This window comes from Leptodactylus fuscus, chromosome 4 (genome assembly GCF_031893055.1).
Source record: "Leptodactylus fuscus isolate aLepFus1 chromosome 4, aLepFus1.hap2, whole genome shotgun sequence".
NCBI lineage: Eukaryota > Metazoa > Chordata > Amphibia > Anura > Leptodactylidae > Leptodactylus > Leptodactylus fuscus.
The window spans coordinates 119,289,016-119,302,184 of NC_134268.1; the positions used below are offsets into that span (position 1 = coordinate 119,289,016).

The 13,169-nt window shown below is 40.8% G+C and overlaps 1 protein-coding gene across 1 annotated transcript in view; it reads right to left on the reverse strand.

The window, feature by feature from the left end:
* LPCAT1 (lysophosphatidylcholine acyltransferase 1) overlaps positions 1-13,169 on the reverse strand; it is a 98,371-nt gene that overhangs the window by 26,434 nt on the left and 58,768 nt on the right. The window lies entirely within an intron of this gene.

Below are 13,169 nucleotides of genomic sequence, written 5' to 3' on the forward strand. Positions count from 1 at the left end.
CACAAAATCCCCAACAATTACCTTGTAAAAAGGGAACTGAGGACTATCATACCTAACTGTTCATAACCTAGTCATGACCTGGATCTGTATGGTTTAATTCCAGTGGAAGATCGCCACCACTACTGGTCATGGTGTGGACACTGATGCACTGCTCAGTACGGATATCTGCACTGCAACAAACCGTGCACCGCATGACAAATTTTATCCTTCGAAAGTAAACAATGAACGTTTTATACTGAACGGCAGAAAGCAGAAATGTTGCAAAACAATGAGAAACTGATATAAAAATTATATTGCGAAACTGCAGTACTTCTCATTACTAAAACATTCATTTCCAGAAAGTGCAATATGGTTGTGCAGTTAACTTTTTTGCCATATGGATCTATGCTCTCAGTTCTGACGGAAAATGTAAAATGTCCAGTTATTCACTACAACAGTGTCAGGACTGTTCCTATAGTAATAGGCTGCAGCTATACAACTATAACCCTACTTGTATACCTCTATTCTAGAAAAAAGTATCATTCACACTTCCAAAGAACACTGAAGGTCAAAGTCACTCTGGAGCAAGATATTTGATTCTATAAAGAAGACTAATTTTAGTGTGTCGCATGTCCACTTTTTGAAGCTCAGCTTATCTAGTCAGCTTTTCCAAGGCTAGGCATACACATGGGTCAGATGTAATATGCAATGTAGGAAGGGTCCACTCATATGGCCTTACGAGTTGTTAACAATATTTCTTCCCAGAGGGTAACATTTTATTTGACGCTCCATGGCTCCAATCATCTTAAATATGTGATCGTAGAAAACATACAATAAGCAATGCTAGTCAATGACTAACTAACATTGTTATCCCTGAATAAAAGCAATTTTCAGCTACACAAAATACTAAGCAGCTATGTTGAGTATTTGGCCCTGTGTAAAAGAACATGCTGTATGGAGGTTAGAAAGAAATACAGTCAAAAATAGCTTTTACTACTGGGGGCAGACGTTTACTGTTAAAGTAGTCTTCAAAGTAAATTTCCCAGTGATCTTTTTATTGGGCATAAATCTGTATGTAAAAAAAAAAAAAAAAAAGCCTTTCAAAACTTATGCTTATTAAAGTAGACCCTTATCCGAAGAAGCGCTTCATAGCATAGTAATTCTGCAGAGATACATGTGACACAATGAAGTTAGCTTTGAAAAGAGAGAAGAACAAAAATAAATAACTAAATAAATAAAACACACACACACACACACACACACACACACACAACTTGATGTTATTCATCTCTGTATTATTGTGTACTCGACAGTTCAAAAAGGGGCATTCTGCTAATTTGGACTGACCTGAATCAATATGGACCTATATAGTTTCAACTAGGACTGAGCGATTAATCACCGATTAGATTAATTTGTCATTTCAAAGAAGCCAAATTCTGAATTCCATCAAAATCGTGAAATTAATGTTAGCCCTGCCCTAGAGTTTTTTATACTCCATGCTGGCTTTCTTCTCCTGCAGAAGGCTCCTGAGTTTTTGTTGTTGTTTTGTTTTTTTATTATTTGTTTTTGTTTCTTTAAAGGGGTTGTCCAGAGGGGGCGGACTTTGGCACGGAATGCACCTCAAAAACCGCAATAGCAATCTTTTTTCCACGAGCGGTTTGTTCCCACTTGTGGAAAGAAAGAAGCGAGCCGCTCTTTCTTCAGGTTCTTCAGGCGGACGCCACGGTGGAAATCGTCAAGACAATCCATTTGGACTACGCCCATTCATTTGGGCCTACTCCGGAGCTGGAAGCTGCGACTGTTGGAAGCCGCGACAGAGGCGGCTAGCCGCGGCAGGCGCATTTTAGTCCTGCACATTTTAGTTCCGGCGTCAATATCAGGATCCGCGGTCACTAACCCGTGTGAAATAGGCCTAAAGTTTAAATCAGCTAGGGGCAGTAAAAAAAAAAAGCATAGTCCACAGTCCGCATTGTTCCGGTGTCCTCCGATGTGTTTCAGTTCTTCTGCTCCAGCTGTGATGTACTGACATTGCAGGCCCTTCGCTGATTGGCCACAGTGGTCACGTGACTGCTGAGGTCAATCAGCAGCTTCAGCGGAACTCTGGAAGACACCGCCAGAGAAGAAGAACCAGGATGCGCAGGAGGACTGCGGGGAAACAGGGACAGGAGAGTATTTTTTATTTTCTCTCCAGTGCCCACAGTTGATTTGAAGATTAAAAGGGTTGTCCATTTTTGCCTGGACAACCCCTTTAAGGAAAAACAAGTAAATGGAGATTAAAATTTGTGAATTGTCCATAAGCTTGAAACAACTGACAGATGTTCAAAGAGTCTGGCTAGCTACAAGATGTTCAAAAAGTATGGCACGATGCTAATTAATTAAAAAAGAAAAAAAAAAAAAAAAAGAAGCGTCTTGTTCGATCTTGCCACAAGAGGTTTGAAAACGCCGAGGGCCACAGAAACTTAAAGGTCACAGGGAAGACATGGATTTCAGGACAAAGCAGCCACTGAATTACAGACAACTACAGAATTACAACTTAGAGCTTAGATATATAGACATAACGATAGCATGCATCCAAACAGAAGATCAAGAAACAGCCAATACCACATTGCTATAAGGCAGCTAGATCTACTGGGAAAGGTAATATCCCAGAAATTGCATGGAATTTTTTTTTTCCATACAGGACAACTGCTTGCCATGTGCATTATTAGGCATATGGATGAAACCCCTCTTTCGCCATTTATTTGTTGCTAACAGGTATACATTTAATAAGCTGTTGTCCCAATGCTGGGGCTGTCCTTTGACAGGGCTTAACTAGGAGCATTAATAACCTATCCACAGTATAAGAGATACATATATGATCATTGGAGGCCCACAAACCTAATAGTCCTGCGGTACTCATTCGTGCTCAATGCTCAATACATGCTGCTGCCTTACTCAGAGTATACAGGACTGGAGAAACCAGAGAGCTCCGCATCAGTTAAACTCCTCACTACAGGTCTAGTCTCCACTACAGGCAGCTGAAGCTGCTCCAACCTGCTTTCCAAACTGCCCATTTCATGTTCAGATGTAGCAGAAAAAGGTGGAAATACAATAGGTGCATGGTAAATCTTTAGTATTTTGCTTCCGTGTTGGTAAGATTTTATTCCAGATTTATAAGTCATAGGAAGGGCAGCAGGCACATGATTCTCATGTAATTACTTTCATGTTGCTGCTTCATCAAAAACCAATCCTGTAGATTAAACAGCGGATTATTTACAGACTCCATTCAACTGTTAGTTTTTCTCATTATATTATTTTAGTGCCAGGAATAAGAGACAGTAAAAATGCCAACATGGTGAAACGATTGTGTCTGTTTGTGCTGATGACTATTATTTCAACTAGGGAAGGCTCTACATGCAGAGTCAGAGTCAGTTTAATTTAACCTAAATCAACACTACTATTCATTGTACATCTGTACTGTATTGTACAATTCTGGAAATCTTACGTACATTTCCTATACCTCTTTTATACTTAGTTTAACTTTAGGTGTACTCTGCGGCCATGGAAGTTAAAAAGCCTTTATACTTTTTAAAGTTGTTACAGTGATGTAAAATTCCAGACCATAAAAGTCTAGGGCTAGTTCACACGGGGACATGGAGGAGGATTTTGACAGCGCAATCCACGTCATAATCCTCCTCCATACAATGTTAGTCTACGTAGACTGCTAGCTTTTTTTTTTTCTGCAAGCAGATTTTTCTGCTAGCAGAGAAAAAGAAGCGACATGACCTTTCTTCAGGCGTTTTCAGCCTGAAGAAAGCAATAGAAGTGAATGGGAAGAGTTTTGTACCGTGCGTCTTTTTGGCAAAAAACGCGTCACTTTTTTTTTTTTTGTTACAAAAAACCGTGCGGTAAAAAACATGACGCGTTTTTTGCGGCCCATTCTCTTAAAGGATGGGAAAACTGCCTGGAAGCAGTTTTTACAAAAAACCGCTCCACAAAAAGTGTGCCAAGGTCAAAAAATGCTTCCTAATTAGCCACACATTATTTATGTGTGAACTAAGCCTTAGATATCTCCACTTTCCCTGTGCCATATACATTGTCACGCATGTAACCACCGCTCCATTTAACCTGTTCAGGACTGGCTCCCTAGTGATTGGTGGTGGTCCTAAGGAAGCGATCACATTATTCATACATTTATCTGTGGATAGATAAATGCTTTTTGCGATATAACGCTTTCTAAAATGGAATCATCCACTCAAGACAGACCTGTTTAATAAGACAGCATCTGAAATCTCATTGATATGAGAAGCTAAACCTTTGGAGACCAGTTGTCATAATTTCCTAAGCAGCAAAGTGTAGTAGTGTGCAGCACCCATTGAAAACTATAGGTAAACATGGAATGCATGATCATACAAGAGTAAAAGTCATTACCAGTAGATCTCCATTTCTGGCTGGAAGGCACTTACCCCAAGTGTGGCTTACCCCAGTGTTAATAAAATCTGTGAACAGCTGTGGAGTCAAAATGCTCACTATACCCCTTGATAAATTCTGTGAATGGTATAATTTTCAAAATAAGGTCATTTTTAGAGGGTTTCCATTGAACTGCAGCTCTGCAAATGAGACATGGCACCTGAAAACTATTTCAGCAAAATCTGCTCTTCAAATCACCAAGTGTCACACCTTCCCTTCCGCACAACAGTTTATATCCTTATGTGGGGTATTTTCTTACTCGGGAGAAACTGCATAACAATCGGAGATGAATTTTCTCCTTATAACAGTAACAGCAAAACCACAGCCAGGAATTAATGGGTGTCAAACTTACCCCAGAGTGACAGCACTGGTGCCTGGGGACTGCATCTGGGTACAAAATGTCACCACCCAAAAAGAAAGACCTTAAGTTTGAGGCCCCACGTTGCGGAAACACAGCTTTATCGTTGCAGATTTTGCTGCATCTTTCTGAGTCAAAGCCAGGAGTGGATTGAGCAGAAGGAAGACGTATAAGAAGCTTCCTAGATATTTCCCATTTCTCTTGTAGCCATTCTTGGCTTTGGCTCAAAAAACCGCAACAAAATCTGCAACAAAAAAGCTGTTTCTGCAAAGTGGAGCCTCAGTCTTAGGCCTCCTGAGCACAAATGGCACGGATGTGGTTTTCACTGACCTATACATTAAAAATGAATTGACAGGGCCACAAATGCAAACAGATATAGGACCTGCATAATTTGCAGGTCTTCAATTTGCCCCAGCCACACAGCTGCAAAATCAACCACTGTTTATATGGGCCTGTTGAAATGTATACGTCTGTACTTTTATCCACATTTGTGGATAAAAAGTATGGTCATGTGCATTACAATTTAGAAACTGCAAGTGTCTCATATTAACCCCTTCTCAAAATCTGCCGTGTTATTACGGCGGATGCCAGGTGTTTAACTATGGCGGACGCCATAGCCACCGGATGTCTACTGTTTTATACACACCGATCGGGGACATTAACCCCTCTGGCGCCTCGGTCAAAAATGACCTTGGCGCCATTTTCCCTGTGATCGCCAGCACCCGGAGTAAGCTCCAGGGCCGGTGTCACGTTGCTATGACAGCCAGGAGACTTGTGAAGGCTCCCCAGCCTGTCATTCTATTTCTTCTATGGTAGGCTACGCTAGGTAGCCTGCAACACAAGTGCTGGTATTTTGCAATGCATTAGCATTGCAATGCATTGCATCAGACCCCTAACAGTTGAAAAAAAGGTTTTAAAAAATTAAAATAATTTTTTTTTTTAAATATTAAAAGTTCAAATCACCCCCCTTTCCCTAGAATACATATAAAAGTACTTAAATACTGTGAAAAGCCTACACATTAGATATCCGAAAACACCCGCTGTACAAATGTATAAAAATATTTTTTCCTGTACGGTAAACGCCGTAGCGGGAAAAAAAGTCAAAAGTGCCAAACCGCTATTTTTTTCACAGTTTTGCCTCTGATAAAAATTTGAATAAAAAGTGATCAAAGCAAAAAGCAATTCCCAAAATAGTAGAAATGAAAAGTACACCTGGCCCCGCAAAAAAAAAGATGCCCTATGCATCACCGTACACGGAAGTATAAAACAGTTATAAGTGTCAGAAGATGGTTACTTTTAGGGAAAAAAAAAAACCATTTTTAAACACAGTTTTGGATTTCTGTTAAGGTATTCTAGGCATCCCCAGAATCGTCCCAAAACATAGAACACAGATGACATGCCATTTTGGCTGCACAGTGAACACCGTAAAACCGAAGACCGTAAGAAAGTCGCTCAAATGCATTTTTTTTTCTTCAAATCCACTCCATTCTGAATTTTTTTCCAGCTTCCCAGTATATTGTACAGAATAATTAATGGTGGCATCATGAAGAACAATTTGTCCCTCAAAGATTAAGACCTCATATGGCTCAGAGTGGAAAAATAAAAAAAAAAGTTATAGAGTTTGGAAGGAGGGGAGTCAAAAACAAAAAAAACGAAAATTGAAATATGCCGTCGGCGGGAACGGGTTAATAGCAGTAAACCCCATCATGTCCCTCACATTAACCCCTGTGTGATTTACATAAGAGTTACTACTATGTGAGAGATATGGAGGTAATATAATTAAATATCTTCCTCATTGAGGTCCTTTATTAGTAACTCCATATGTCTCACATATTAGTAACCCTTATGTGAACCACACAGGGGTTAATGTGAGGGACATGATGGGGTTAACTGCTATTAACGTGAGGCACATAGAGTTACTAAAACTAGATTAATAACCCCAAATACCTGACATTACTAAGAATAGAAACGTATTGTCCCGGATATGTTTTTTTACTTTCACTTTGCTGGCAGGAGCTGTCTTACTTCTCCTCCTCCTCGGGAAGCCTTTGCAGGACGCACAGGGCAGGAGCTCATATCTGTAACAGGCAGGGTGCTTGTGCTATACAGTGATGAGCTCCGCCTCCTGGGCTTCATTCACCTCTCTCACTGGTGGGCAGAGAGGGCAGCAAGAGAAAGGGGACCGTCCTAGATCAGTCTTTTAAATACCTGTAGGTCCCATGCCAGCAAAATATGCATCGCATGCCACTCTTGGCACGCGTGCCAGGGGTTGCCGACCCTACAGTACACCATAGGCAGCAGAAGAGGCTGAAATCTTCATTATTGTCCATCACTAAAGATCTTTATGCTGCCAAAGATACCGGAGTTCTGTTTCTTGCTCAATATCTCTGCTCTGAAGAGACTCCACAGACTATAATGTAATTTTATGCTAAAGGAGGGACCCTACTACAAGTCACCCTGAATTGCTATACCTCTAGGGATGGATAAATTCCTACAAGGAAGCTGTGCAGCCATAGTTAAATGTAATTCCAGTAAGAAACCATTTACTCAAAGCCACGCCGCCACTTAGGTAGGGGGCTAGAAAACCTACATACTTCAACCAGTAATTCCCCCAACACAGACCTCTGCTAACACCCAACGCCTTGGGGAATATGGAGCCCTGGGTAAGGACACAATGATTAACATGCAAAACCCTGCTACTCAACAATCAGAACAGATACAACAGCTCATGGAGAAGGTGGAGGATTTGGAGAATAGGAGCAGAGGAAATATTTTCAGCTTTGTGAGTATCTCTGAAGAAGACTTGACTAAACTTCTGTCCATTGACTTGATGACAGCCTTTCATCTTGGCTCGGAGAAATCCTTGCACACACTCCAGGGCTACAAATCGCAAAGTTATTCCTTTTTCAATAAAAGCATCCTACAAGCTTTCAGAGGAATGGAAAACACCGGACATGAAAGGCCATAAAATTCTCATCTGTTAAGAATTTTCAGTCACATTGACACAGAAGCACCACAATGTTTCCCAATACATAGGTGGCTGATGGAGAAAATATCAGATTCTAGCTGCTATATGTAATAAAATTGACAGTGCCCTTGGAGGGCCGAACACTTGAGTCTGATACCAAAGCAAATACCCAAGTCCATCTACCAATCAAGAACAGATTACCATAAAAACCAGTGTGACTCGCTCCAGCCCAGCTCAGTGTTCTTTTCGGCTCCTCTGAATGATGTCGGGGACCCAGAAGCGCATCACTGGACCTGTGATTGGTCACATGGGTCATGAAGCATCGTGATGCTTATGTCCATGTGTCACAATACCACAGGCCTCCAAAGTCTGGGGCATCAAACAGAAGCCCCAAAAAGAATAAGAAGCAGTGCCAGAGCCCAGAAGATGTGAGTAACACTGGTTTTTATGTTTGATCACCTCCGCTGGCCTCCACTTATTTTACTCTGGAGGTCTGAATAGACCCCAGGATAAAAGAATAGCAGTTCTGATGTGTTTGGTTTTAACAAAACTGCTGGTAGAACTCAGCAAATAATATAAAAACCAATGTGAACAAAATCACGTTGTTTATGCTCGTTGACATTCAGTTAATTTTCATTTAGGTGCCCAGCCCGACCTACTACCAGATGACATAAGCCACAAGCCACAACCCACTCAGTAATTCCACTATTAAAGCCTGGCAGTACACTAGACATTTGAAAAGCCAGAACACATACGTAGATACACCTCTTCCCTTCTGGAGCAACCCAAACTTTCAGGATGGGATATTCAGATCATGGCACACTCTGGGAGTTGTCATGAAGCGGATGATACACTACACTAGAATGGTTCCCCTACAATGACATACCCCTACTATAACATGGCATGACTACTATTTGCTTGTACTAATAGGTCCCAAGACCTCATTGTAAATATAATAACAAGGGCACTACGCAGAACAAAACTTGTGCAATTTCTTGCATTTCAAAATCACTTATTTGATGATAAAAGAGTGATGTCAAATTAGAAAACCTTTTTCCCCCTACTTAGCAGCCAAAGACACTATAGAACTAACTAATAAGGCTGTTCAATTGCTAGTCCTCTCAGGGTTGAAAATAGCGCATAGGGCATACATTTATTCATCTTGGAGCTGCTTGATGGGTCACACAACTACAACCATTTACCAAAAATATAATAATGTCTCCTGCAGTCTTATTCCATTTCTTTTGGGCCTACCGATCCATTCAAACTTTTTAGTCTATTGTGGGTTCACTAAAACAGATCTAATAGCACTTATACAAGAGTCCCCCAAATAGGCAGATTTGGCCACACCTCATCCACTCCAATAAACATTTCCATTTCAATTATAGTGCATTTCTATGTTTCGGCAGCTGCCAGAAAATTAATATTACCAGAATGGATGGCACCAAACCCACCCTTACTTATCTCTGTTCCTTCAGAAATTAACACATGCCTTCTGGATGGCATGGGTGGATGCAGCACTACAGAAAAGGAAGGAGAGACACTTGTTCTCACGTTGGGAACCATTCATTGAAATCCTGTCACTAAGAATCAGATCTAAATAACATAATTGTTTTCAATATACAGCATTATACGTGCAAAGACAATGCAATACTCACCTATCCCCCTAATTTAAAGGGGTTGTCCCATCTCAAGGATCCTATCTATACTGCTAGTTTATGTGGATTTAAGACTTTTCCTAAATACATTGCTTTATCAAAACTGCTTTGTTTGAACACTATCTGAGATTATTCACTTCATTGTTTACGCTGTGTTTCCATAACCACGGACCTGAGGATGATCTTATATCTCCGCCCAGGACAAGGGACGTAGCTCCCTGCTCTCAGGAGGGAGGGGGAGCTGAGTGCTCGGGACTCGGGAGCAAGCTTGTATTTCTGAGCTGTTATCTCCCGCTCTTCCAGTTATCAGTCTGCTAATTGAATTTTGCTGATAAGGGCTGAGACAGGGAGTCAGTTACCTCTGTACTGTATGTAAGCACAGACCTAAAACGGAGTTTATTGAAAGCTGACTCGTGGTACTGTAGCACATAAATTTGGGATTCTCATCACCTAACAAATCCAGCTCTGCTACATCAGCTTCATATTGTGCATCTTCCAGTGACACTGTGCCAATTTATTTACAAACCATCCCTCATTACTGACTGCAAACATGTACTGCTATGAAGAGAGATTTTTTTTTTCTGTTTTTTTTCTGGGAGACAGCAAGTGAAACCCTGCCCACCAATTTACTGAGAAAACCAGGAAGTGAACAGAACATACAGCCTGCAAGTTGGTGGAGTGGGCAAGTTGGGAATACCCTTTTAACCTGCAGGGAGCTCACACCTGATTGGAGTATGAGGCAAAGAGCCTGGGTCTGTGTGTCTTTTATTACCCAGGACCCTTCCCAAGCCCATTTCCCCCTTCTTTCCCATACCTTATAAACTAAACATGAGCAGTAGAAGTCAGCCTCATCAATTAATGCAATAGAGCTGTAGCCTAAGATCTTACAACACTCAGAATTAGCTAGCTGGTTGATATTAAAAGTTTAAAACCCAAATAGAACAGGAAAAAAATTTAAATGAAAAAGAGTGTGTGTGTGTGTGTGTGTGTGTGTGTGTGTGTGTGTGTTATATATCGCAGTCACACTATAGTACCATAGGTTTAAAGGGAACCATCTATAACATTGCTGTCTGACTTGTGTGTGGAAAATGGTTATACATCTTCCTTTAGGGAACTTGTTGGTTTCTATGTTTGACAGTCTAATTATTAACTATTGTGGGGAAGGTAGCTCAGTAGCAGTAATGGTGCAGACCCAACCAGTCAGAGACAGGGAAACAAAAACTGTACCAAACAGGAATATGCTGGATCAGATAACTTCATTTGATTGACCTATCTTCATACCAGCAAGGGTGGGAGACCTAGACAATATAGGAGTTTCATGGCTTCCAGATTACTACTATATATAATATATGGTTTAGATTTTAGTTGTTCCTTATTTCTATCTATTTTGTTCAAACACATTTGTTTTGGGGTGATTATTTTGGAAGCAAATAATAAAGAATATAAATATGTTATAAACAAAGTTTTACACTGTCACTACAATATTTAATATTTATTCTGTCATCATTATGAGTTAGCCTTTAAAAAAGGTATCACCTACTGAAGACTTGCAAGTTTTTTTGTTTTTTTTTTATATTTCATACCCACTGGCTAACACGGTACAAAAAGAAACATATTCCTTATACAATATTTAAAATCTAGCTCTTTGCATCACTTAATAGGCACTGCTTCACTGACACCAGTACGGTTGCAATTTTTTCTCCAGCCCTCGCCATTCTCTAACAATAAGTACAGTTAGTTTTGGTGCCTCGTATGCTATTTAGGCTCTGTACCATCAGGCAGAAACAAGAGTTTCTGAGCTCCAATCAGATGGGGACTATCTGAGCTCAAAATCATACCCCTTGTCTTCTCCTGCTCAACATCACCCACCTGACAGTACAGACCCTAGCTACAATATGAGGCACCAAGACAAACTGTACCTATTGCTCTAAAATGGTGGGAGCTAAAGAAAAAAAATCATCTATGCTAGAATCAGAGGAGCAAAATCCATTAAGAACCGGATTTGGTGGATGTGGTTAAAGATCCTCATTAAGTAAATTTTATGTAATTTGTGCCTTCAGAATTTGTGAAGGACATTTAGCTACACTTGATGAGATAATCTGGTTATTCAGCTTTAGAGCCCCATTCTCATATGAGGCTAGTTTCACACTAGTACTGGGCTAGTTCGCAAAAACAACAGTTACCCACAGACAACATAAACTATAATTGGTTCCGTTGGGTGTCTCTTGGGTTTTTGACAATTTTATACTGAAACTAGAAGAAAGAAAATAGAGGATTTTTCTCCCCACCAATTTTCGGTGGAATCTGCCATGAAGTCTCCTCCAAAGACTCTGACACAGATGCTGCAACACACCCCAAATCACTTCTCCACTTACTTACATAAGGATAAAAAGTAAGATTTATCTGTAAAGTGTAGAATCACCTTTACAAGGTACTGTGATTAGCATTATAACAAATTTACTGGTGACAAACTCCCATTAAATAGTTAATGTCTTCTCCGAACATTTCTGCACAACAGGATCTTTTTGTTCTCCTACAGTATATCAACTTTCAATATGCACACAGTAGATAAAAAAACAAAAAAAACAAAAAAAAAACAGAACTGTCTTACAATGGATGAGTATAGAGATGAACATGTCACAAATGGATATTGAAGAACTCAAAAGAGGTACAGGTAGCTGTAAAGGACAACTCGTCTAAAGCATTCATCAGTAATATAAAGTAGTGCAAATACCACCAGTATGTAAGGATGGTTAAAACTGTGATCCAAATCTCACATCTACACTCACCGGCCACTTTATTAGGTACACCTGTCCAACTGCTCGTTAACACTTAATTTCTAATCAGCCAATCACATGGCGGCAACTCAGTGCATTTAGGCATGTAGACATGGTCAAGACAATCTCCTGCAGTTCAAACCGAGCATCAGTATGGGGAAGAAAGGTGATTTGGAGTGCCTTTGAACGTGGCATGGTTGTTGGTGCCAGAAGGGCTGGTCTGAGTATTTCAGAAACTGCTGATCTACTGGGATTTTCACGCACAACCATCTCTAGGGTTTACAGAGAATGGTCCGAAAAAGAAAAAACATCCAGTGAGCGGCAGTTCTGTGGGCGGAAATGCGTTGTTGATGCCAGAGGTCAGAGGAGAATGGCCAGACTGGTTCGAGCTGATAGAAAGGCAACAGTGACTCAAATAGCCACCCGTTACAACCAAGGTAGCCAGAAGAGCATCTCTGAACGCACAGTACGTCGAACTTTGAGGCAGATGGGCTACAGCAGCAGAAGACCACACCGGGTGCCACTCCTTTCAGCTAAGAACAGGAAACTGAGGCTACAATTTGCACAAGCTCATCGAAATTGGACAATTGAAGATTGGAAAAACGTTGCCTGGTCTGATGAGTCTCGATTTCTGCTGCGACATTCGGATGGTAGGGTCAGAATTTGGCGTCAACAACATGAAAGCATGGATCCATCCTGCCTTGTATCAACGGTTCAGGCTGGTGGTGGTGGTGTCATGGTGTGGGGAATATTTTCTTGGCACTCTTTGGGCCCCTTGGTACCAATTGAGCATCGTTGCAACGCCAAAGCCTACCTGAGTATTGTTGCTGACCATGTCCATCCCTTTATGACCACAATGTACCCAACATCTGATGGCTACTTTCAGCAGGATAATGCGCCATGTCATAAAGCTGGAATCATCTCAGACTGGTTTCTTGAACATGACAATGAGTTCACTGTACTCCAATGGCCTCCACAGT